Raw genomic sequence first — 27511 nt, forward strand, 5'->3', positions numbered from 1 at the left:
TCACTTTAAAGAGTCATTGAGACAACAACGCATCCCAGTTACAACAGACACTTAAATATGTCATCTAGCATAATGTTTCTGCTTTTTAAAATGTTTCCTGGCAATCAGGGGCAACTTCCTTCCTTTCTTTGAGATTAAGTTACATTAAGAATGTAACGTTACAGAATTCAAGACTGCTTTGAAAATAGTTTGTTTCACTAAATAGCCTTTCAGTTCTATGTACAGATCAGACCTACCTAAAATGAACAGTAATGGAAAGTGTTTTTGTTGATCACAGTAGAGGGGAAATGAGAGTATCCCAGAATATAAAAGATCCACTTATAGGATAGAATAATGTATTTGGATGTTGCTACAGGAGAATGGCCTTTCCCTGCTAAGTGCCAAGATCAAGAGGAAGTATTAACGTGAAGTGAAGCAACGTGTGGGCTGCGTTTTGGCACAAGGTTAGCCCGAGTATGAACTAGAGAACAGCTCTGGTAGAGCAGATGTAACTAGCAGAAAATAGCCAGATAATTTTTGTGATTTGTAAGCTGGGCCGTTATGGAAAGATTCTGCTCCAGTTAGATGACAAACTGAATATACCCAGCATCTGTGTTGACTGGTCTAGCCAGAATCTTTTGGGTTCTTACTCAGTTCTCAAGACAGAACTTGTACTGAAACGCTGACAGCTTTACCACTTCCTCAGTTACTTATAGGCCCACACTTTAGGCTTTAACCAATAACTATATCCCAGGCTATAGTGCCAGCACCATATTGGGAGTGAGGGTGGTAAATTATTAAATATATATATATATATATATGTATATCATGTTGATGTTGTAGCCTTTGCACCTTGTATAATGTCTGTATAATATCTGCATTTAAAGCATGAAAGTGCACAGGTTAAAAATATGTACAATCAAAATCAGTTAAATATCTGTCATGAGAGATGCATTTAATTGAAAATCCATGATGTCAAATGCTAATTAAAATCTTAATCTGTGAGAACAGTTTTAAAAAAAAAAAAAAAAAGCAATGGAAAAACAGAATTAGGCGTCCACGACACAAGGTAAGTAAAAGTAACAGTTTATATTTAATAAAACATTATTTTACTAAAGCTTTTAAATAGTTCATTGGAAAAAGAGGGCATATCAATCATAGCTGTTTCATATTCATCTCTAAATAGCTAAATCATATGATAGCTTTTCAATTGAAATCGTTAAACTTTTATAGTAATATGGCATTTAAATATACATGTGACCTTTCTGATATATGGGTAGAGCGTTACAAAAATATATTGCTTACATCTCAAGAATTTATTTCTAGTTGGCAAATTGCACTCTATAATAAAATTAACTTTTAATTTTGCATTCACAAAATACATTTTACACTTTTAGCTGTTTCCAATCAACTAGAACAGCTGTTCATTTTATAAAATTAAATGATTAATATTCTTTTTAATTACACATTTTGAGTACATATGCTGTTCAAGGTCAATTCAATTCTGAATTTTAAATCTTAAATGTCATTGATATAATAGACACATCAAATAAACTAATTCATCTCATAGTTAATTCAAGTTAATTAATCTCAACCAAAAAAAAAAAGTCAAAATATAGTTTTAAAACTTGAGATTTGGCATCTTTTCTGTGTTGAAAAGTGACTTTCATAGTTAGGCAAACTGTTAAGTTGAGAATATGAAAAAAAAAGAAGTTCTTCAGATAATTTTTTAATATAGTGTTCATCAGATTATTTTTAGTTAAGGGCCTAATCATGTGACCCTAATTTGGGTTTCATCACAACAGAGTTTTCATGTTGATGTGAATATGACTTTCACCTGAGACAGTGTTGCAAGATTCAACTTTCGGTCCTGACTATCCAGGCTTTCACAGTAGTAATCCCACAAATGTATAACGTTGTATTTCATAGCTCCTCAACTACTATTACAAAAAATGCAGGATAAAAAATTTAGTTACTAAAAATTTGCTTTCTAGGTACATCAGAAGATAAAGTAAAAAGAAAGATGCATCTTTCTTAAGGTAAGTAAAAATAATAGAATGTGGTGTTGATGCCTTTGTTTAAAGAAAGGTAAAAGTTTTTCTTTTAAATCCTATGATGTTAAAATGTGTTTTTATAATATCAAAATTACTGGCTTTTGCTGGAAAAATAACCCTTGGTCTACTAGTTACAATACTGAGAATTCTACTTTAATGGGAAACTGGACATAAAATCAGCATCAGAATACAGGCCTGTGTTCTAAGTTATCTTAGACCATTTTTTCAGTTGTTCTGAATGAATCTTCTCGTATAAGTTTCTATATTTTTTTTATCCAGTTGTCTTACCTTTGCAGCTTTATTTCCTATTGTAAATTTCTGTTTCTACTCAATACTGCTCTGCACATTTTTTTTCAAACTGCATTGAGAAACATGCCCTTCCTAAAACTGTTACAGTGATTATTCTTTTCATAGTAAATTACAGATGTAACTTTTTGAAAACTTTTAATTATTTGCAGATTTTAAGGGATTATGTTAAGTTTTAAAGTAACTACAAATTAACGATTTTAATTTGTGAATTCTCACCTATCTAATATTAGTCTTGACTACTGAAGAAATAGGGAATATAAAATGCTAGTCTCTTGGGTTTTTTATATCAGGCAAAATACCCATTCTACTGTTCAGTGATATTTCAAGCATTTTGACAGACCCCTCAAGACTTCATAACTAGGGTAAATATATTGTTCAATTCAAGTAGTTGCACATCTAGGCACTTTTAAATTAGCCTTGTTAGATTTCACAGATCTTGTCAGTTTATCTCTGTACTGAGTGACAATAAACAAAAGTATAATGCCTAGCTTAATTTCAGATCTTATGGCTCACTATATATAGAATCTTTTTTGTTTTCATTTTTTTTCCAACTATTTATACCTTTTATGAGATCCTTGTGAATTCTTTGGTAAAGATGTGTGGTCTGCCACTCTGGCACATGATGGAGTCAATTCAAAGATCTCTTAGAATTTCCTGCCAAACTTATTAAAATACTTACTACACAAGCTCCCTAATCTATCTTTGAGACTACTGAACTTCAAAGCAAGGCTTTACTCCAGAAGGATTGCCTGGCAGGTATCTTCAGTAACTTTGCATTCAAACAGCGTCCAAGGCACCAAGGACCAGGAAGTGTCTGACAACCAGCTAGGCTCACAATCATCAGGTAAGTGTTAACATGCAGGTCAGAGAAGGAGGGTCCAAAGCCCTGGGCTGATGGAATGAATAGACTTGATTGTAGTAAATGATAAGCAGAATTGTGTTTAATGACAAGCTCTTTTAACAAACTTTATTGTTTCTATTCCTTGTTAATATTTATTCACAACTGATTTGAAGTCATAAAGGTTTCATTATGGGTAATGAAAAAGGAAGAAAACACGTATTTTGACCTTGTGATGTGATGAATCAGTGGGAGATTATGGACAGCGAGATGTGGCCTTTAATCTGGGGGGTCATCAATCCTGCTTTTCTTCTCATCTCTTAATTTTGTTGTGGGAGACATTTACTTAAGTACACACAAAATCCCAGTGTGTTCCTTATGCAGGTCTGGTGACTACATTACTGCATAGCTGTGTTTCTAGCGGGAGCCTAGTTCAAGGCTGTGTATAAACCCTGCATGCTCACTGAGCAAGGTTACGGGTATCTACTAGAGGGCATTCAGGTGTGAGGTAGGGGGCCGTCGCCTCTGTAGGTGGCTGCACAGTGAGTCCCATGCTGAAAAGTACTGAAACTAGCGGCCAGGCACTCCCAACATTCAGTGAGTTTTTACTGAGGTATGAGCTCATCAGTACCTGTAGTACAGCTTAAGTGCACCTTTTAGCAGTGCAGAGGCCTTGTATAGAGGTTCAAGTTTTTCCATTAGTGGTACAAAGGCTTGATTATATATATATATGTATATATATATATATCCTTTAACATAACTGAACTATGAAAGAAAACATAATCTGGTTCATGATACCTAATCCCCTTTAGTCTAAACAAGCAACAGTTTACCAATATAAGAATATTGTATACTAGAAGCCATTATAATTTGTGCATCACTACAGTAACCCTTTCTCTCCTGCACCTTTTCCTCACCTCCAGCCTAAAAAAGAAGCGGTATCAGCAAAAGTGCTGTCTTGTCTGTATAGCTGCATCTACAGTAGTCTTCTGTGGGTGCAGATGTCTTTTTTTTTTTTTTTTTTTTCCCCCACCTTCCTCGTGATTGGCACACTTGTGCCTGTGGCATCATATGGTTAAACCTTGGTCTACCTCCTCCTCAAGTGAACACAGACTTTTATGGTTTAGATGTAGTTGTTCTCTCTAGTCTAATATGATATAAACTCTCCCTTATGGTAGGAAACTCCCTAGCCTCCATCTAGCTCATCTTAATCCCTCTTTTCTAGAGCAGCACTCACTGGCCTCTGCTGCCTATTGATGCCAAAACTGAGCAAGTAACTCACTTTAGGCAACATCACAATTTGCCCTTCCTGTCAACCTGACCCGTAATAAAAGGCAATCTTTTTTACATTTGAAATACCCTGATGTCAGCGAATCACAGACTTCTACCATGACAGTGACAGAGATGTTCCAAGTGAATATTATGTGATCACATAAGAAGAACACTTTATTTAGGAGATTCCCATCTGAATATTATTTTTCCTTTCAAAAATAAGTTAAATTGTGTCATAAGTTAAATGTTTCTGTTTACAAATATCCACATCACCAGCTTCATTAGGAACAACGTCATGTATGTGTTTTTAAAAGGTAGGGCTGTCTGTAAAGATATATTCCTATTACCTCTAAGTCCCTGTTCTTGTAGCAGTTCTGAGCTGTTTAAACAAATTTCCAGCATTAACCTCTATACTACTCAAAAACATTTTTCATTTTCCTTTTTAACATGAACCAGCCATTATGGGGCACACTTTCAAAATAGGCTCTAATTACAAAGCAGGTTAAAAGAAATTTTATTAGACCAAAGCCCATATCTTCACTTGGGGTCATATCCCACATGCTTTATTCAGGATCAGATGGTGCGCCTGTGATCTCCACGTGCAGATGTCTCATCTGCACAGAAAGGAGATGTCAGTCACACTGCCACATTCCTCCTTAGTTTAGACTGCTCTCTGTAAGCGTAAGATGCACTTGTGAAGAAGGGAAAGGGAAATGCGCACTATTCCCTCATTAAAGATTAGTCAGGAAGGGGAACACAGCCTGAGAATGTCAGGTGTTCTCAGCTGCTGCATGTTAATCCTGAAGGAGTGTGGAAATGGCTTCATTTCTCCCACTTACATGTAACTAATCTGCTTTCTAGAATGACCAGGAATAGCGGTAGTGCTTTGCTTTTGCTGATCCCTGCAAAGACCAACCAAACACTTGACATCTGCTTACTTAGCATGTTACAAGACATTGCATGTTCACTTTAGTAGCCAAATATAGGAGGTTTATTCTTCTCAGCATTACATGATCCTTTAGCAGTGTGACTCCACTGACTTCTTCCTGTTCATTTGCTCTGAAAGGAAAGAAAGAAATAGTTTTAAGCAGGCAAAGATTACACTTTTGTATTTTCCAAAATATTAACCAAATCTTCTTAAATGCCCACATGAGACCTAAGGCTATGTCTGAGCTTCTTAATAAAATGCTTGAATAAATTGTGTGACGACACTGACAAGCTACTTGCAAAGTACTGGAATCAAGGGTATATTCAGTGCTTGAACAGTTAAGTTAGAAAGGGAACAGAACTGTGAGCAATCTCATTAGGGGAAGTATGTTTCCTGTAACACTATTTAAAACTGGCCAGAGCAACTCAGTTAATTCATGTGAACACTTGAACTGTAACTCTGCTATCCCCATGACACTTTGGATATACAAAGAGTGACAGAGCTAAAGATGATCTCTGCATCCTGACAGTCTACAGGGAACTGTTGTTTGTTTGTTTGTTTGTTTGTTTTTCCCAGCTCTCATCAGGGTAAGGGCTTGTAAAAGTTAAAAGGGGGGGGGGGGGGAGATTTGCATAGACCTGAAGTTCATTAATCTAGTTCATTAATCACGTTTTCTATCATATATGGAGGAACATAATAATCATAGAATCATTTTATGGCCACAAATATTGGCATTAAGAAAGAGTCCTAGTTCCCTTCTCTTCTCCCTGAATGCAGAGGAGAGACAAGAACCAAGAATTTTTAGAAGCCTTTAGCTGATTCACTCCTCATGGTTTTGCCACACAGCTCACAAGAGTTTGTGGTCCAGCCCCAAGCTTCTCTGTAGGATGTGCTAGTATGCAGCTGTTGCGTTGCCTTTATGAATTTTGCACTCTCCCCCCATCCCACCAAAAATCATTGTGTGCAATTACACTGTTTTGAAATACCATGGCACATAAGATGAAGAACGGTTCCTAAGCTAAAAACAGAAATTAGAATGTATTGAAATCACTTAGATTTAAATGTAGGAATTACCTTCTAGTTTTGCCAGTCAACTCTTTTTCTCATTAGAACTGTACTTTTAATCAGCTATAGTAATATTAAATATTAAACACCCAGTAAAGCAGAATAGTATGTTACATTAAAATCATTCGTTATACATTAGAAGTACATTTGAATCTCATTTCTCTTCTTATTAAATGCATTCATTCCTCCTAGGCTTATTTCAGAACAGGTGTTAGTTATCAGTTGTAATACTCAGATTTGGATTCTGATCTACATTTTAGAACTTCTGCCATTTGGTATGTTCAAGAAAGGGGAAGGAGGAGGGTAAGTTTAGGCTTGTTTTAATAAGCTACAGCAATTAGATATTTTGAATACTCGGAATGATGTTATTAGAATTATACAATTATTTGGTTTGTTCAGTTGCTTTTCAATACACTTGAGAAACAGCTCCTAATTAAGATACACACACTATCAAAGATGCAAAACTTAGATGTTGGTAAAAACAATTAAAATGATGATGCAGGCTTAGATTCCCTGTGGGTTTTGTACAGATCTGCAAGACAGAGCAGGGTATGGGCATGTGGAGTTTCCCTTCACTGCACAAGGTCCAGAAAGAGATGCAGTACTTGTGTGCCCCACAGGGACACAAGCCAACCTGGAGGAGGTGGGATGCTCTGGGATGTGGGTCTGTTTTCTCAAAAAAATAATTTAAAAAGTATATCTGTGAATCAAGTGGGTACTCTAACAAAAGAATCTTTAACCTTCAAGGGAATTGCTGCAGTTATCCACTGCCTCTGGGTAAGGAATTGTTCCTCTGAATGCACAATTCCTTCTGGGGAGCAGTAGTCTAGGGATGCTGCAGTCCTCATCCTCCTCCTGTGGCTGAGATATTAAATCACATCAGAGCCTGTACTGGTTTTAACCTATGGAGTATGTGCCAATTATGTGTTAATTATTTGTTCTTTAATTAAAAAAAAAAAAAAAATCCTTCCTGTTTAAAAGGGGTAAGAGGAAAACACAGCATAGAGCAAAGCACACTTTATAAAATAGAATAAGATAAATGAGCCAACCAAGATTTCCTCCAATTATAGGCATGCCTCACCCCTTTAAAACTAATAGACTATGTAATGTACCATCCTTAATATGTCCTGAATGTATTGCTCTTGATCTCAAAAGCAGTAAGAGCAGTCTCTCTCATGAAATCTTGCTGCAGAAATGACTGAGTTCCTACCATCTCAATGCCACATGAAAAACCTTAATCAAAGCAACCAAACCTCCTGACTTGCTGCTGATTCCACAGCGCTTTTTTATAGAGTGATATCACTTTTATCTATCATCATTTATTCAAAAAGGTAAATCAAAAGCATAAAATAGTCTCATCTGATTTTTTGCCTGCAGGAGATGTCCTTCTCTTTGGTTAAGCCATGAAGTCTTAAATCAGTCAGAGGCAAACTAAGTGGCCATCCTGATTCTCTATTCTCCTTTCCATGTGTAAAAGTTTCCTATGCATCAATTACAATCCAGTATCAAAATTAGAATTTTGAAAAAGAAAATATTTGTCTTTAGCAGCTGGGCTGACAGAAAGGAGCACTTTTTTTTTTTTTTCCCCCAAACATGGAACATTTTCTTAATTGCTTATCGGGAAATCCTAACCAACTAATCTGTAACACTAAAGCATGTTAGCATGAGATGCATCTAGAGCTACAGTAATGATGTTTAATACCAAGGATTTTTAAGTTCAGAAATCTAAGAATTGTAACATGTAAAGTGACTTTTTCTCACAATTTTACTTATATCAAGCTTATTTTCATTGTCATTGGGAAATCACTTTAAACTAAACGGCAATAAGCAACCATTCGGCTGAGTAGGTTCACAAAAAGATAGGGTAAGCCCTAAAGATCTGCCCAGAGATAGATCGCACATTGGCTTCACAGGTAATGCCCCAAAGTTTTTGTGGCCTGTGGCAACAAAACACCTTAATTAGGGTTGCAGCTTGCCTCCTTCAGGTCTTAGGCCTCAGTTAATAGGTTTTTAATAACTCTACCTAACCAGGATGCAGCTTTTTCTGAGTTCTTAGCAGGGCTCTGATTCATGCCCCTGGGGTCAGTATATTTTACCCACTCCAAGGTAATCCTCTCAGGAAAGGTTTAACGATATCCTAGCTGCATCTGTTTAAAATAATTTCAGGGCTGTGCCTTTTCTTGGGTGGTGGTAGGGTGGGCCATGATCTTAAGGAAGGTGCACGCTCCCTGAGACCCAGCCAAATAATCACTGGAGAGGTACTGTCACACACAGCTTCCTTCGGCAAGCAGGAATGGAGAAGCTCAGAATGGTTTTCTCAGGGGAAAGGGCAAGTGTAACAGAGATGCATAACCATCATGAGCCAGACCACAGGTCTGTTTAACCTAGGAGCATGCTTTGCAGTAACAGATGCTTAAGGAAAATGGATTAAAAACAAAGCATATTTAAATAGATATTCCCCTGGGCATGGCCTCTCAGCTTCTGGGGAACAGTGCTCCGGGAACTTCCTGAGCTGGAATTGGATGTAGCTTGTTGCGTTCAATAGTCGCGACACACTGATCCTTCACGGATTTGTCTCATCCCGTTACGAACGGCTTTACACTCTGCAGGCCCGCAGTGCTTGTAGATAGCTGTTTGTGTGCCTAGCTGATACCCTCGCTGAGAAGGAGCTGTTGTGTTTACGTCCATTTCAGTTTTCTCTGGTGCTGAGGGGATTTAATTGCGCTCAGTGATGCCTTTTCCCCTCCTCCAGGGAGCGCGGCAGATGCCGGGTAGGGCCACGGGCTGCCCATGGGGCCCGGCCACCTCTTTGCGGCCCGTGCTGCTGAGGTGCAGTCAGCAGGGTCAGCGGCCTGCCTGCGGCCAGGGAGCTTCGGCTCTTTGCTGTGGGCAGGAACGCATTTTGCAGATCCGCCTTCCTCAACTTCCTAATAATAATAATTAATAATAATAACAATAATCGGTGTCGAGACTGATGTTCCACACATGGCCACGCTCCACAGGGTGTCCCTGGGCTGAGCGGTGCCACTGCAGCCCCCCACTGGCACGCGCAGCCTGAAGCTTTTTTCCCATTAGTGGAAAACTTCGGAGTTAAAACAGTTAAAATGTATGGGTTTACAGCTTTCAAAACCTTTTTGTAGGCTTGTATAACATGAAAGCTGATTTAATTTAAAAGAATGAAATGTGATTTGACAAGCAGATAGTCCTGACTTTTATCTTGTTCCTTTATTGCGTGAAACAAAAAGATGAGAACAGCTAGGATGTTAATGTTTGAAAGGGGATAGCCCTTCTGATACTTCGTTTCTCTCTGATAAGTTTCCTAACACATCTTTATGATTCCATGTGTGTGTATATGTATTTCCAAGGCAGTACGTAAGATCTGGTGAGCTTCCTGTACACTGCAGTTGAGGGATCCATGTCGTAAGACACGTGGTTCAGCATTCAGAGCCTGTGCTGCTTCAGTCAGTTGAAGTAGTTAATCCTATCTCTTTTTAATTCCCCCTCTTCCGCCTGTGCTGCTCATTCCTACTCCTGAACAATCCCCTGCCATGTGTGGACCAGAGCCAGATGGCATCAGCCAGCTGAAAAATCTCCTGCTGCAGGGCACCAAAGGGAGGCAGGGGCTCGGGGCTCCAGGGTAACCGCAATGCTCAGGGCACGAGCTAAGGGCAGCAGCAGCAGGCACGGGGCAGTGGTGACAGCTCCTTGAGCTTAGGACCAGGTGCAGGAGAAGGGTTCAGCTCTGTGGTGGCAGGCTGAACGCATGCATGCACTGCTGTAGGTGCTCGTCATGGGACAGGTCTTGTCATGTGTGGAGCAGCCCATAGGCACAAGTGTCAGTAGGGACCCCTAGACTGAAACCAGCTCGGCACCTGGGCTGGGCTGGGCTGACATGGTTGTTTCAGTGGCATTTGCTATCTGTTGTCAGAAGATTAAGTAGGACCACATCTGGGATGTCAATGAGATCTAGCCTGGATTTCAGCCACTTTCTCAGGTGGTAGCACTGGTATTCTTCCCTGCTGGCCTGTTTTTTGCCTGTCGCTTTATTCCACTGAAATAGGCACATTGTTGAAGAAACTTGCTACTTGGGACCTCTTTCTGCTCCCAATTAAGTCAAAGGAAAAACTTTCTCTGACTTTTAAGGGAGCAGAGCCTGGCCCTTCAGTGGAATTCAAACATAAAACATTGTGCTTTCCTGACAGCTGTGTGCCTTCTGTGAGGTTAGGCCAAAACCCAGCAACTGAAATACGGCTTGCTTTGGCTGCTTCAAAGTGAGATAGTGGTAAGGGAAAAACATTTACAAATGCCAGTGCTGGCAAGGAGAGCAGAGACGTTGCTCTTGCTTTCAAGGATGCACAGCTACTGCGTGTTGAGGAACACTGCTTTTTGTTACTGAGTTTCTGATCTGCATGCTCTAGGAAAATTTATGTATCCTTAACACTGACTACAAAATAATAGCTTTATTTTTGATCCAGATGAGTTCCAGATCTTTTTGTTGAATGTTATCAGTGTTTTTTTTTGGCATATAGGTACTGCATCATAGGACTTTTCAGGCTACGGTTAATGGAAAACCAACTGATTTTGTTCATAGGAGCCTTCATATATCTCGAGTTGATTTTATAATGGATATGGTGACCAAGCTTGATTAATTTTTTCTTCTTCAGTTTTTTAGAATGCCAAAACTGATCAGTCCAGATGGTATTTTCATAGGAGCTATCTGTGATAATAGATTAATAGATAACAGATAAGTAAAGAGCTTATAATTTCCAAGCCCTTTCTTAAAACAGGGGCAAGTGTGTTTCCTATTAGTATATAAGAGCATAAGTGACATATTTTAGTGTCTTATATTTTTGTTTTGAATTTTTGGTTTGTGTTTTTAAGAAATATTAAGAATATTAATATATTGTCTTTTGTGTGGCCAGACAGACCCTGATGAAAACTAATAATGGCATTGTAGCATAGACCTGTCTCTGGGTTTTACTGTGTAAATTGTGTAGTTGACATGTCCACTTTCTGAAAAATTGCACTAACAGGAGTACCCTACTTGAGATATCTATCATGAGAGCAGCATGTGTGCTCTCTCATCTCCCACATGAAAAATGGAATATTTTCAACACCTGTTTCCAACACTTCTTTACTCTGTGAAATGTATAAATATAAACAATATATTTCAGACTTTACAATTATTTTGATCTATATTTTCATGTTAAATTATGCAGCTGTGTGTTACATACATGTTTAAGTTAGATAATGCTTAAAATATGCAAGTTTTTTTCCATTCACTGATTCTTTAAGTTTAAAATAGTTTGTTTGTTTATAAAATGAAATACTTTTTAATTAAGAAAAGTATCCCTATGGCTACCTAAAATTGTTTTAGGAAGGGAAGAAAACAAAAACAAAACTCAGCCTTTCAGTATGCGTTAGATACTCAGCAGTAGACATAGTTTGTCCTCTATACAGCTGTTGCATACAGCAAACCTTTTTAAGATAAAGAGGGTCCAGTTAGATCGTTGGGCAGATGTGTCTTGGTGGTACTGCAGTGTGTAGGTTAGAATATCTAAACTGTGTTTCTTCATGTTTGTTTGTTTGTTTGTTTTTTGTGTGTGTGTGTTTTTTTGTGTGTGTGTTTGATTTAGTTAGATAGAGAATGTGCACAAACCAAGAGTCCTCAGTCGTGGAAAATCATGGGCCTTAGATGTCTACAGGCCCACAGAATCCCCATTTCTCTGTTCTGCTGAGTATGTGAGACTCGTGTCCTTAAAATGACTTAATGGACCTCTGGTTACATAGCACTTTTTAATTTGCCTTTATTTCTTTATTTTTTTCAGACTTTCTAAAATTCCAGGATGGCTTCATACTTGTTATTCATCCATTGTTTTAGAACAGGGAAACATTAGAACTGTTGGATTCTCCACACATATTCAACTTATCCCCCATCATATTAGCAAAAAGAATATTAATCAAAGTATGTGCCACCTTTGTGCTTTTAAATGGTGTTTTGGGTTCTTTAAATTTCCACTTGGAAAGCTGAGAGATTCAATCCAAGAGCCATGCTGCCTGTATTTGTTGTTAGTGAAAGTGATAGCATCAAGCAATATTTAGTGTGTTGTAATACCACTGTCTGTGTTCAGTGATTATGAGCTCTGATTATGTAAGAAATTTGGAATAAAATAACTTATTCCAAAGATCAGTGTTACTGAATTAACTAGAAAAAAAAAATAAAATAGTGAAATAGTGTTTTTCTGAAAGGGAGGAGAGTAGGAATGAAATACTTTTTTTTTTTTTTAATAAAAAAAGTATTTAATTCCCACTGTCTAAAAACAGTGTGAGCACACAATGCCAACCTTGTAAGTTGTGTTTTCCACCCTTTGTCTATGTGTGTGCGTTCACACAAACATATATGTAGCTTATTTTGAAAGTTTTAAAAACAGGTCTTGTATTATTAGCAATGCACAGCAGAGGAAAATAAATTATTATTATTTTTTATTTAAGAATAAAACCACACATTAATATCTCTAATAGAATTTAAAGGATGATGTCTTAGTATGGGACTACTGGGGTGGTAGTTCCGTTTTTGACTACCTTTATACTTGTCTTACAAAGTTCTTATATGATCGTTAATCATCTAAAAGACAAATCTGTTTTTAAACGGTTGGAAACTTTAACAATCTAATACTAACTTTGGCATGATAAACTAATTAAAAAGAAAAATACACATTGCAACACCAAATCTGTTACATGTAAAAGTTGTGCTAAAAGTACTGTGCCTCATGTTTAGATGAACCTACTCTAGAGACATCTGTAACAGACAAGAAAACAAAGACACATCTTGATTGCAAAAGTTTGTACAAAGCCTTCATTGTACAAAGATCATAAGAAGAAATCAGGTATACTTATCTGGGAATAGCCAGTGGTGGATGAAGGGGAGTTTTTAATGGCCACTGCAGCCAGTGGTGATTCAAGGGGACTTTTTAATGGCCGCTACAACTACTGCTTAGTTGTAAATTTCTCCCCTTGTTTGTTAAGAAGTTATTTAAATCAGTTTTTCATATAGTAGTATGCAGCAATATATTATATTTGAAGTAAGAATGTTCCTACGTCAGGTTTTTGAAATTTATGCCTAAAACCCTGTGCATATAAAATGAATTGTTTTATTTGTTTACTGTGATTTGCAGGGATGTTACTCCATGACAAGGTTACACTGACCTATCATTTCATGCATCAGTGGTTCTTGTATTGCCCTGATTTGACCAAACCTAGTGGATAAAAGAGGAGCAATCCACCCAGTGGACCAAATTAGAATTATAATAAAAAATGCACATTCTGAAGGGCGAAGTAGGTTAAGTAGGATACTTGCTGCTCTTGGCATCGTTTTTGTGATGTATGAAATTTTAAGGGTTTTTTTCCTTTAATTTTGTTGAAACTTTTACATTCAAATTTTATATATAATTTTATATAGTTGCATAACTGACACTGTAGTTACAGTTAAGGAAAAAATATTGTGGTGGTTTTTTGATTGTTTTTTTCTGTAGCTGATGGAGGATTTTTTTAGGTTAGGTACTTGTGTAAGTGCAATTAATCTTTTTCATTTTGAATTCACAATAACTTTCTGTGTGTCTCTTTATTGTAGAGACTGCTGTTCCTCCTCACACACTGAAGAGCAACCCTATTGTACAGTCACACATCGTCGCACAGCCCTGCTTAGTTACCTGGTTGGGATCTGCCAGATGGGAAAAGACACAGTGCAGCCTACAGCTCCACTAAACCTCTGTAGCACTTTCATTCCCACTGCCTCTCCTTGAATGCCAGCCATAGTTCAGTGGACAAGGAGGGGCTGTATGCTGTCCCTTCTCTCCCAGGTGAGTTTTGAACTGCTCTTGTCCAAGGTGTGGATGCAGGGTGTGACATACTTATTGTAGACTCAATTGTATTTTTTTAGAAGACATAGAAAGTAAGACCTTTAAATGGCTCTAGGGTAAGATATGTGGCACTCATAGCATAGGAGCTTAATTTTTTGTTTCTCTGACGATGAAGAGTGTTCATTAGACACATTTTTTGAATCATTTTTACATTTGTTCTATATTGCTCTGTTGTGATGATCCACTAGTACTACATAATCAGTCTGTGCTGGTGGTTTGCTAACAGTGGAAAAATCAAGGCCATTGGAAACAATAATTACAAATTCTAGCACCTCATAAATGTTAAAGAGCATAATAGCAGCATTCATGTGGTTTGCTTACTAAGGAATCCACAGAGAAATTGATTTAAGCAGACATTTAAGTTTCAGTGATCTCAATAGGACGTAAGTACGTACTGTGGTTGTTTACATAATGGGATAGAGTGAGAGCATGTGCGTCAGTGCATTGCTGGATGGATTTCTTCTGCTAGAGATGGAGGCCCCAGGGAAGAAGCCCACCTCATGAGCTTGTAGAAAATACTGGGAAAGTCCTGGCTGTTTTTCTTTGTGTTCTTTGTTTGTTTGTTTTCTTTTTTTGAGTTAGGAGTTGACATCAGGAAATTGCCTCAGTAACTGTTTCTGGGTAAAATCATGTGGTCCCCATAGTGTTAAAAAATAAAAATAAAATAAAATCAATTTGTTTTGATGTTGCATGTCTATTTGGACCAATTCTGATAGTCTGGTGTTAAAAATTTTTTAATGCAGTTTTTTGTTTGTTTGCTTTTAATTTTCTACTAGGCACAATTGTTTAAAAAGGACAGAGACTAAGAGTGTAAGCATCAGCTTACTCCAGCACTTAAATATATGCCTCTTTTATGCCAACGGTTTGTTTCTTTTCTCATTTAGATATTCTATTGATGATATTTTAAATTGTATTGCTCTGAATATCCACGTAGATGATGAAATGGTGGCAAAGTTTCAGCTTATATCTTTCTGTGGATTTGTATTAAAATTGCAAAAAAAAAAAAAAATCGTAGCATAATGAATTTAGTAATGCCATATGCTAAATAGAAAATTAATACTTTTTAAAGTTACTTTTTCTGTTTTGTGAGTAAACAGATATGCACAATTAAAAATTATATATCTGGGAACTAAAAGTTAAATTGTTAAATAATTTTAAACTTTTAAAACACTTGTTTTAAAATACTTGTTACCCAATTAAGAAAATCTAAGTAAGCATGGGGTTGGTCAGTTCAGTAGTGCATATTTGAAGTGGAACTCCTAAACAGATCACCATCTTCAAGTTCAAGAAATCACAGAGATAAGGAACAAAATTTGCATCAGGTTAACCAAATGTGAAACAGCTGTTTTGTATTTGCTTTTCAAAAGTGGCTGTTGAATCAATTCAAGCAGTGCCATAGAAAGAAGTCTTTGGTTTTGCAGCTGATCTATTACATGCTTTTTTGAGCAATTAGAGCTCGATAATGCAATCATTTGTCATCCAATTAATTTTGAAAGACTGGAAATACATGGATGAACTCTTTAATCCGTGGTTCACTTGGCACCATTGTTATTTAAATCAAATAAAAAATAAATACTATAAAAATGTGTAAGCTGCATTATAGGAACTTCAACATCTTCATGTTCTGTGACTAGTCTTATAATTGTTTTTACTGTTTTTATTATCACTCCTATAGAAAAACATGGATAGAGAAGTGTAACATATTTTGTATAGAATACATAAGGACATTATAATTAGAAACAGTAATTTAAAAAAAATACTGTGAAAATGCCTCTCCAGGGCTGATCCTGTGCCCCGACATCAATAGAAACTTCATTATGGGCATCGATGTGTGCAAAGTTCAACCTGATGTTGGCTTCACAGCTTTGAAAAACTTAACCACCAAAACTAAAGTCCTTACAAGGTTAAGAGAAAACTCTGGGCTTGCCAAATAAACCAGTTGGTATGCTTTTTTAATACTTCTAATCTTTAAGTCACGATATCCTATTATTTCAGTGCATCAGAATGGGATTTTGTTTTTCATTACCTCTGTGTTTTTTGTGAAGCTTAAAATGGTTTATTCAGTCAAGAAATGTGTGTATCCCTTAAGACTACAGACCTAATGCTTATTACATTTGTATGATTTCCCAGGCAGGTTATCTTGAAAAGAATATTCACTCTAGAGAAGCAGACTAGACTAAAAAATTACAGTTTGCCCATAATTCAATGTGTGCACTTTACTAAAGCTGTGACGTGTAACATTTCCTTACTTTCTCCATGTGCCCCGATACCTTGTACTCCTCAAGGGCTTCCAAACTGAAGTTTGCTCAGGTACACATTAAAGAAATACATTAAACGTGTAACAAAGCAACAACAGGATCGTGACCAGGAAAAAAACTTACTCCAGTCTTACTTTTTTCACCCATAAAGAGGCAAAAGTAGCAAGCATCAGCTTCCAGCTCTGCTCAGCTCTCAATGTAGCACTGAAAGACGCTATTAGCTGTTCAGGCAATGCCCCTTCTGGACATAAATGGTGATTCAAATGGTGTGTGCCATTTGGAAGCACTTAATGATTCTAGGGTGGGCACCATTATGCAGAAACTCTGAGGTAGTTATTAAACTGTACTTAAATGAATTTTTGTCATCTCCCTCTACTATTATAATTGTTCTTGCAAAGTTACTGGTTTGGATTGGAAAAATAAAGAGAAACCTTGTGGGATACTGGATGCATACTCTCCAAACTTTATAGCTGTAGCTTGAATGTTCACATCTGAATCTTCTATGTCTGGGTCTATTTCTTGGAGAACTGTTTTCAGCACCCTTATAACTGACCACAAAATTACTGTGTGATTTGATCATGCTGATGGTGATTATGTGTTTGTGGAAGCTACTGATAATACTCACCTATTTTTAAGACCTCAAATGACAAATTATTGAGGGAATGTAATGGTTGAAAAAGCAGAAATAAATATTACTTATGCTTTAACATAGTTGCTGTATACAAACACAGGAGCACTTTCAATTGCTTGGATGTTTTCAATGTCGATCTCAAAGAACCATAAAAAAGGAAAGGCTTCCGTGAGCTGTTAAAGCTCAGGAAAGTTTGTGGAACTGCTGAGGGATGCAGTGTCAATAAATGATCTCCACCGTTGCCACCATTCCGTGTGCGTTGAAGAACAGAATGATGCTGTCAGCCCCAGTGAGGTACTGCCTGGGGGGGGGGGAAGAACTTCAGTGTAGCTTTCTTTATCATAAATGTTATAATGTTATATACGTATGCAAAGTGAGAAATAAGTCTGCAAAAGAACTTTTTTTCTTGGGATTTGAGTTCAGATCATAACCTTTTTTTTTCTTTTTTTTTTTTTTTTTTTTTGGCCATGATAGTCTGGATGCGATCTAGCTTCGTTCAGTAGAAGCTGAAAAACGCTGTACTTTCACTGTGTTATAACTTTGGAGGAGAATGTATTTTGTTTTCCCTATGTGGAAAATCATTACTTTTTAATATAAGGTACTTTAGGATTTAGATTTGGACAATGAGTGTCTCCCATGCAAGACAAATCTCTAAAATATCAATTAAAAATAAGTCTGATTTTGCCCTGTTTTTTAATAGGTGTTAAATCCTCTAAAAAACTGAGGTAGCATCCAGTATATTTCAATGGCTGGTCACTTGGAGGTCAGTCAACAGATGGTGATTGACGGCAATGCTGAGCAAGAAATCTTGCCACAGTGACTTCTGTGGCTACCTTCACCATAGTCTTGAATTGCAGGTTTAGCAGGATGTGCAGGTAATTAGACATTTTCTATCCCAGCTTGAATTTCTGTTACATAGTAGATTTGCCAAAGAGACTGGTGGCACAGATCAGGCAGCTGCAGTCAGCATGTTCTGCCATTGCCTAGGGTAAGCGCAGACAGAGGGGAGAAAAGCAGCATCTTGGGCAGCCAGAGAAAACATGGTCTGAACTGGATGGGTCTGTCAGCTGGACATGGCTTCAAAAATAAACACGTTCTAAAATTTAGAGCCATTTTTTGTCACTGAACCCAACTTTGATCTGGGTTGCCTTGGAATTAATTGCAAAGAAAAAATTCATTATTCATCATATTCCATGTAAAGCATGGATAATAGGAGAAGGCTTGTTAAAATGTAAGAAAAATTCTTTTGCTGTGTGGAAAGCAGGAAGGTAGCAAGCTAAATGACTGCTCCTTTCTGGTACTTTATAACTGAGGGATTTTCAGCTTTGAGAGGTTACTCATGCATCATTATGACTAGAACTACTGGTTTGTCCTTCAGAATACGTGTGTTACATATGTGTTCATTTCTCAACCAACTCATTTGTCTGTAGAAAATATTTATTGTAGGATTATTACATAGTGATGTATTATTTTGCTGTGGCTATTACAGATAACTTAAGTGAAAAATTATGTAATTTTTACTATTTATATATATATATATATTAGGGTATGACTAATCAAATGAGATGTTTGTGATGGGTTATTTTATAGTAGATGTTATAAGCAATAGTTGTGCAGCTCAGTTGTGCAAAATAATGTTTTTCCTCAGGTCTAACTATACCATCCTGGCACCTGTTTATATCTGGCATTACGGAGAAGTATTCACCCTTGGGATGAGTGCTTATCTCTGTAATGCATTTGCCTGTAAACATACTTCAGACTATAAGAAACATGTTTTTCAGTTCTGTTATCTCCTGAATATAGCTCTGTAGAGAATAGTCTTTTATATAGCAACAAAAAGAAAACATTTGGCTTTTACCAGTGCATTACACAGCTCCATAAATACGTGGTGGATGCCCTCTAGCTAGACTAACATGGAACAAACATCCAATGGCTGACACACTACAGAATAACTTCTGTCAAAATAAAGTTTGTGTTTTCTGAAGCTGGTGAGTCTGAAATTCTGCTAGCATCAATAACTTTATATGCCAGACAATAAGACTTGGCCAGTGTAAAGAAATTCTACAGAGGAAGTCAGTGAAAGTTTTATTTTTTATCTCAACAGACTCCAATTTAGTTCCTTTTGCTTTCAGGGATTTAAATCTCAATTTCTACTCCCAAGGAAAAAAAAACATCTAATCAGCAAATTAAGGCCATTGTGGATAGAGTCTTTCTTGGACATTTTTGCTGGATGTATTCCTTTTTCCATTATGCTATTAGGTGTTTGTCATGCCAGCAAGAAAAAAGAAGTGTGGGAATGACTCCTGTGGAAGCATTTTTATATTGGTGATGAACTAAAAACATAAGCCTGGTGCAATGGCAGAGGTAATGTCTTTTATTGGACCAACTTGCATAACTGAGGAAAAGTACACAAATTCCAGACATAGTACTCCTTCGAGTATGTTATCAGAACAGAAAACTTCAAAGCTAAGTATATGTTAAGATCCTAATATAGTCTGAATTCAATTAGATATCTATTGGACTGTAAGAGGAAAGATGGTACTTCTGAAAAAGAAGAGAGATTAGGTAGGGGAGGGAGGTTGTCTCTTAAGGAAAATACGGAGATTATTCTTTCAGGTAAAATTTTGTAATTACATAGGTTTTTCTCACTTTATGGTTTATGCATGCACATGGTATGGAAAATAATATTAATGCTTTTTCATGTCTTACTGTTTGGGGGTTTCTTTCAGATTTTTAACCTGTTATCTGATTTTCTGTGTTTATTATTCTTATGACATTATTACTCTTAAATGTAATTTGTCTTTTTCCCATCCTAATTCTAGACTTTCATACAAAATTACTAATAATATCAACTGAGAATACTTTTTTTGCATCATAGTCACTTTATCAAAATTATGGTGCTACCTGGGAGCAGAGCTTATAACAATAGGCTTGACACTCTTTAAGTTATGAATGGACCGTTTTGATATGTGTGTATGTAAAATTCTTCATTTGTATAATTGCACTTTCATGAACCATAAATGAAAGCCTTATTTCCGGTTTTCTATTTATTTTTGTCATCATATGTATGTTAGTAATATATTATGCTGTTAAATTAGAGTTCTGATCTGTGAACCAGAAAATGCTGAGGCCAAGCAGTTTTTTCTACTTCTTGAAGAAAAGGTGTTGATGAGTAAGTTTACAAATCACAGCTACACTATTTTATTGTAGAGACATTTTTGCCTTTCACAGATAAATACGGTGAATTATAGTAATAATAGAAACCCAACTTTGTGTTTTAGAAGCCAGTAATTGAGAAAATATTTGTATTAATCTAGATTTTCTAGATTTAAATAGGCTACTTTGGGCTATAAAATGCCAGAGTAAATATTTTCTAGTTGTTAATTGCAAGTATTCATTTTACAGTACATTAAAGAAGGAAGGAGTCAGAAACCTTCTTATGAATTTGCAAACCATCTCTTAAACTCAGAACAGGTAGAATGGGCCAAGTGAGCTCCCCTTATCTTTGTCAATATAGTGTAAACTACTTTAGTCCATAGCATTGATTTAGACCTTGAACTAATTCGGCTCACCCTGCACTGAAGTGGAAGAGGAGCACTCAAGAAAAATTCCTAGCAGTTGGGCAGGAAAATTCCAGCAGCAAATATATAACAATAAGTAAGGGAACTCAGTAGATTCACAAAAAGAAGGCTGATGATGATCTGAGATGTTACCTGTGATTAAGGTGGTTGAATTGTGCTGAAGTGTTAGCCGCGTTTGTCATCAAATGGGTATTAGGCTGAAAGGCGTTAACCTTAAGGGAAGTCCCTCAGAGTTCTGTAATATACTGCAATGAAAAGGAGAGAATTGTAAGATTACTTTAAGACATCTCTGGATACTCCAAAGCATTTTTAGATTTAGATGTGCATTTAGATGTGCATTTTCTTCCCTTCCATATTAACATTAGCTTACACTACTTACTCATGATCAGGACTTCCTAGTCCTGTATATTTTAGCATATAAAGACTCCTGGCAAAGGGGAAAGGAGGAGAAAAGAGTAGGAATCTTCTCCCATTCTCTTGCTGTTATGTAGCTACAGGAAACAGGAACAACAAAGAAGCTTAAACAGTGGCTTAATTCATCTGAGCATTCCCCTCCACCCCTCAATGAGAGATATTCTGGTGACCAGCTGTGTAGATTTTAGGGCTATATTGAGCCTATTCCAAGAGTGAAGTGGTCACAGCACATTTCAGGATACAAGCTGACTTCATAGTTTTAACTCTGCAGTCTGACACACAATCATTGCAGAGCTTTCTTCATTTGCTAGAAAGGGTTAATCGGTATTAAATGATTTAATTGAAAATAGGTGAAACTAATTGTCTTACTTGCTTCCTTTTAACTTCTTTAATACAAAATATAGTACAACAAAGAATAAATTTATGTATTTTTATAGCAGAAGGATAACTGGAACCTGCAAATGTCCCCATTTGTGAAGATGATGAAGAAAAAAGTGATGAAAGCAGAAACAGCAACACCAAGAGTATTAGCTATTCAAATAGTAGTAATGAAAAAGGAGAAGAAAGTTGTTATTCTGAAGAAAATTTGTTGGAAAATCCTATAGTATTTCTGAAGATGATTCTGTGATTCTCCAACAGGCATGTTAAATTACACTGTTTAATAATATTTTTCTTCTGAATTTCAATAGTCTTTAACATTAATATCAGGCCTTGGAATTTTTGTTGTCCTTGTGTTACTTTCAAACTTATACCTGCAAAAATAACCTTGTTCTCTAACTTGATGACACATGCATACTTGATGTATGCAGAAGTAATTGGTAAAATATTTTCTCCCTGGAGCAGCAAGTCACATGGAAACTGTGGTTTAGACTGTCAGTTGAGCAAAACATAGTATTTTAGGAGTATTACATTTGCTACATTCCACTTGAATGGGTGAAAATAAATCTTCCAGTATGATTTTGTGAAACTCTTTATTCTGGAAAATGACAACAAAGTTTTGAGTGACAGAAATGCCACCTTAAAATAAAAACACAGCTTGCTGAAAATTGGTTGTATGGCTTTGACATTAATGAAACAGCTGTTAGTATTTCAACTGAAAAGCTTTACCTGAGGTTTTTGTCCTGTCCAAATTTAGAGAGAAACTCTATAGCACTGTTGAATAAATGCTAGTTGTAAAATTGATCAGAAAATCTGTGTAACTCATAAGATTGTGACTTGTATCCCTTCAGTATTATTTTTTTGTTAATGTTTAAAAACTTATAGACTGAGACGACATACTCTATGGCTGAAGGGTGTCACTGTGATGTAAAATATTCATATTCAACTGTGGAAGTTTGAATTCACATTCCTGGTGGGTTTGGTCTGCATAAAGAAATTACAGGACCGAGCTTCTGGAGTAAATTTACCACAGATATTCAGCTGTTTCTCTGGACACAACTAAGCTGTATAAAGAACAAAAGTTTGGTTTGTAGAAGTGGACAAGAGATAAGTAAGCCATCTGCTTTCCAGAGAAAAGTAGAGCACCTCTTTTCTCACATAAATGGAAAGGAATGAAAATGATCAAGCCCTCTGAGGCTGTGATTCCTGAATTGTTAGTTTTAGAGTCTGCGTTACTCAGCTCCTATTGCTTGTTTTTTTAATTTGGAGATTTTTCTAAGAAAGAACCACTTGCTCAAGTCTTAAATGAATTCATATCCACACTTTTAAAATGGACAGGGAAAACTCATAGACTGGGGATTGTTCCTCCTACTTTATCAATGTGCTGATTTTTCTGGACTGGCATTAAAACTTTAAAATGATTCAGATATACTCTTGAAAGGCAAATTCCCTTTTTAATAGAGTATCTCAAGAATAGATCGGATATATAAACTCAAGATGGTTTACATTTTGTGCTAATATTTTCTGCCATTTTTAATGCAGATGTCTATGTGGGATGTCTGCCATATGTATTACCTCAAATCAGTTGGTGTCCACATGGTGAAGACTAAGTGAACCATGTTACAATGTTGAAAGAAACAGATAATAAGCTAAGTGTTTTTAAAAGTCCAAATATAAATTGACTGGCATGCCTATAAAAAGGTACATATCTAACTGCACAGATAAAGCGAGAGATTTGCACTAAAATTATGAAAATATTTTGATTTAAGCCATGCTACTGCAGGTAAGGCTTGTAGCCAATTCTTACTGTATTTAAAGTTTATTTTTTTTAAATAGTAAGAATTTTATTGTATAAAATCCCAAGTTATATGGGGATGGAGAATTGGATTGAGTGTAATCACATTCAGTAAAGTCAACTAATGAAAACCAAACATAGCTAACATGCTGTTCTGGGGTAGGCAGAAGAAAAGATACAGTAAACATATTTTATTAAAGACATGAGTACATTAAAGTTTAGTATTGCTTTTCACTATAGAAATTCTAAGGCCTGATATTGATGTTTGAAACTACATAGTAGCCACTTCATGCTGTAACTTTAAGGGTGTTACTTCCTTTTAAGCTGGTGTGAGAAAAGCCAATATTTACCTATGATGTATCTAAATGTTACTGAATAATTCTTAGTCTTTTTTTTTTCTTTTTCATATGAGAAACAAATACTCAGGTAATAGTGAAATGATCTAAGTTTATAAGTCTTGGAGAAATAATTGGTTTATGTTGGTTATGCTTAGATAGATGTGCCTATATACAAAAACTTTTTTTTAGTTGCCCTTAGCTTCTGTAGTATCTGTCTTGTGTTATTTTTCTTTCAATAATTCCTGCTGCAAATCCACATGGGTAAAGAAGACAGATTTATCAAATGCTTATGTCTGTTACAGGACTTGGCTTTGTAGTGTCTCTTTCTTTGTTAAATACAAGCATGTCCCAGCAGCATAGAGGACATGAAACCCCATGTCTTCCAGGTAACTTTTGTTCTTTAAGAGATCTTCCTGTGTTGTAGAGATGCCTTTGTAATTCACCAGTACTTCTTGATACACTGGTACATGGAGATGCTGTCTATGTATCTTGTTGGCTTCTGAAGATCAGTCCTGTCATCTGTCTCTTCACCGGCACATTCTTGTTCTTCATGCTTTCTCTAGAGAATTACTACAAAGAAAAAGAGAAGGATAACTGGTTTTGTTTTTTTTTTTTTTCCCCTAATTACTTTTAAAACATCTGTCATCTGCTTTCACAGTCCCATACTCAATAAAAAAAAATAAATAAATGTATCAAAGTACTCAGAAGGTGGCATGTTGGGAATAAGGAGTGACTCAAGTGTTCTGAAGTTTGAATCCTTGCCATAGCTATGTTACCGTTACCTTTAGACAGCGTTCATAAATTAGACCAGGAAAAGCTCGCATACTGTTACTGTGGAATTGGACAGAAAAGTGTGAGCAAAGACAAATGGAGTAATACACACGTTTTGCTGAAACCTATATTGTCTGGTTAATCAAAATTAGAAACCTGTTAGGAGGATCAGCTTGGTGACTCAGAAAATGATAGAGATAATTTTGAGTAGTTAGAACTGCATGTGACTGCAGAGCATAGGAAGAGGATTATTGCCCCTCTCAGGTGAAAGGCCTCAAAAGCTTTTCAGAGCTGTTTGGAAAGCAGACATTTTAGCCAGTTTATCTTTACCTACATTTTAAAGGAAATTAAGTATTTTTTTTATATCTAATTTATCATGTCTAATAACAGAAGTTATATTTAAAACTGTAAAATACAAAGCTAATTTTCACTGTCTGATGAAGGTGGCTTTTTTGTAAACCTTGTTAGTAAATATGTGCTTCTTGATCTTTTGAGTGGTGGAAATTTGTCAAATAATTTCTAAAAGGGCTTGGTATCTTTTGTGTTGTTTGGTTTGTTTTTGGCTTAAAATTGGTATTTTGGAGCTCTGGCTGTTAACCAACAAACACTTAAGTAGCAAGTTAATATGTAGAGCTTCTGCTTGAGCAAGAATTTCTTGAAGCTCTTGGTAGTTATCCTTCATTTGCCTAGATTCCATGCTGTGTGTATTTTGAGGAAGAGACTATCTCTTTAAAGAAAATACAGTATTTTTTAATGCGTGTACCAATTTTTCTTACTGCAGATTGCAAACAGTTGCAGGACTTTACATAGCCTGCCTTTGGCAAGCCATGGATATGTTAATATCTGAAGTAATTGAGGGCTAATTTACAACCATACACAAGCCAAATTACATGTCCATGTCAAATATTGGAGAAGAAAATTCCGGACTATCCTATAAAGTTATGTGTTGATCATTTTGCAGTCAGCAGATTGCTTAAGCCTTTGGACAGAATTTTCTGTGAAGGAAGCGGTCAGTGAAACTACATCCAAGTTCAAGCTTTTCTGTATGGTATGAAAAGCATGAGCTTGGATATCTGTCATGTCTTTCAGAATTTTTGCTAGATCACTTTAAGTTTATTTAGTCTGGACTTCTGCTTAAAGAGATGAGTAGTCTCTGAAAAGAAAAGATGGCTGGTAAATGAAAGTTGAGGTTGTTGGTGTTCTCTCACTGGGGTCAGAAAGTAATGAAGGTAGCCTTGTTATCTGTCCTGTAGAGAATGTGGCCATCAGGAATACCAGAGCACTATCCATTGTCCTCCCTTGAATCCCTTCCCAGACATTTCCTTTAAATCCTTGCAACGTTAAGTTTCCCGTAAGATTATAAAGAGGTTGTGCTCAATTCATGGTTCAGGGCAGTGCTGCTCTTTATCTGATGTGCACAGGCTTTAAAATAACTTTAAGATATTGAAGCAAAGTTGTCTCTTGTTCTAGTGCTGAGTGGCTAACGCCCACCCTGATGACTGCAGCTCTGCTCATTCCTGTGATCGTCTCCTTTTAGTGCAGCTATCAAAATGCCAGCAAAGGGAATCAAGAACATTTGGTAAATGAATGTTTGCCTAGAAGTTTTGAAGGGTCAAAGTAGAGGACAGGAATTTATTACATGAATAGATCTGAATATGTGTCTGGAACATGCAACATTAATCTGAAGATCTGTTTGAGAGCCAGTGACTTCAGTTAGAATCACATGTCTCTCAATCTGGGAGAAGAGGTATTTTACCTAAAGTAAGTCCTCAGTTCTCTCATATAATCTTCCAAACTAAATACTGAAAAGAAAGTAACATCAGTAACAGCTGATGGCTTTGCTTAAAACTTATGCACTCCTTCAGTCCTCAAAATTGGATGCATCTGTTTATTGTGAGAATGCAAAAAAAGTAAAGCCCCTCAAGACAGGAAATATGAACTGCTCATTCAAATAGGAAAAAAAATTCTTACCTGCATGTCCTTTTTCTCTGGTGGACAAAGTACCTGTTCATATTGTCCTATTTCTACATTGCCTTTGTATGCTTTGTTTGCACCTTAAGTAATACCTAAGTATTACTTAGATATCATGTTTCTTCTTAAAACACTTTCATTTCAACAGGGTGTATTGAACCTTCATTTCTGGAAATAAAATATTTCTATTTCTGAATTGTAGCTAAAAAGATAGCAGAAGGATCAGGCTTTTTAAGTATGATGCTACAAAATGCCTACTATTTCACAAGTACCAGTGACTCTTTAGTGTGCTACCAAATTCATCAAGCCAAAACCTGACTTCATCACAAGGAAAAGAAAATAAAGGAAAAAAAAAAAGGGGGGGGGGGGGGGGCAAATGCACAACTATAATGGTATATAAATATATGAAAATTTTTGAGAGTTAGGAAAGTCCATACATGAGAGTGAGTTTTGGCTTGAGAAGCCTTTACTTAGAAAGAAAGAAAGAAAAGTCCATGTTTCCTGTTTCCTAAAGATTCTTTATGAATCTTTAAAGAATCTTAAAGATTCTTTATGAAATATTCTTAATTTAAATAAATTATGTATTAAAAGATCCCAGAGTCCAGTTCTACAAATACATTCTGAGCCAAACTGCATTATCTTCTGCAGCAGCATTACTGAAATTACTGAATGTTCTAATTGTAAACTGATGCCCTCCAATGGGATAAAAAGATACAGCTCAGTGAGGCATGTAACAATTACAACAACATATCGCTAGGAGAGAATCCAAGCATTAGCTGTCTTGTCTCTACAGGGTTAATGTCACAGACTGGAATTAAATTTTATTTTAAACACAGGATAAACAGTTGTAAATCCTAAATCTCATAGAGAGTAGACTTACTGGGTATACTGTTGTCACTATTTTTTTGTGCTATAATCACAGTTCCACAATTTAATTCTTTTGATCCATACAGATAAATAAAACTCTGTTATATATTTTGTTCTGGTTTGGAGGTAGGAATGTTCTTTAC

The 27511-nt window shown here is 36.3% G+C and overlaps 1 long non-coding RNA gene across 3 annotated transcripts; it reads left to right on the forward strand.

Annotated features, from left to right (window-relative positions):
* Positions 1-26114, forward strand: LOC137858232 (uncharacterized). 3 transcript variants are annotated; one of them, XR_011097584.1, is made up of 10 exons: positions 1-2018; positions 12274-12410; positions 14076-14304; positions 16144-16306; positions 17354-17547; positions 17954-18128; positions 19513-19617; positions 20328-20425; positions 21686-24145; positions 26001-26114. It is a non-coding gene; the product is annotated as an uncharacterized lncRNA (long non-coding RNA). The 3 variants fall into 3 exon arrangements; XR_011097585.1 differs by having other exon boundaries at positions 20352-20425; XR_011097586.1 differs by lacking the exon at positions 20328-20425.
* Positions 26115-27511: the final 1397 nt, after the last annotated feature.

The sequence above is a fragment of the Anas acuta genome, chromosome 6, assembly GCF_963932015.1.
Source record: "Anas acuta chromosome 6, bAnaAcu1.1, whole genome shotgun sequence".
NCBI lineage: Eukaryota > Metazoa > Chordata > Aves > Anseriformes > Anatidae > Anas > Anas acuta.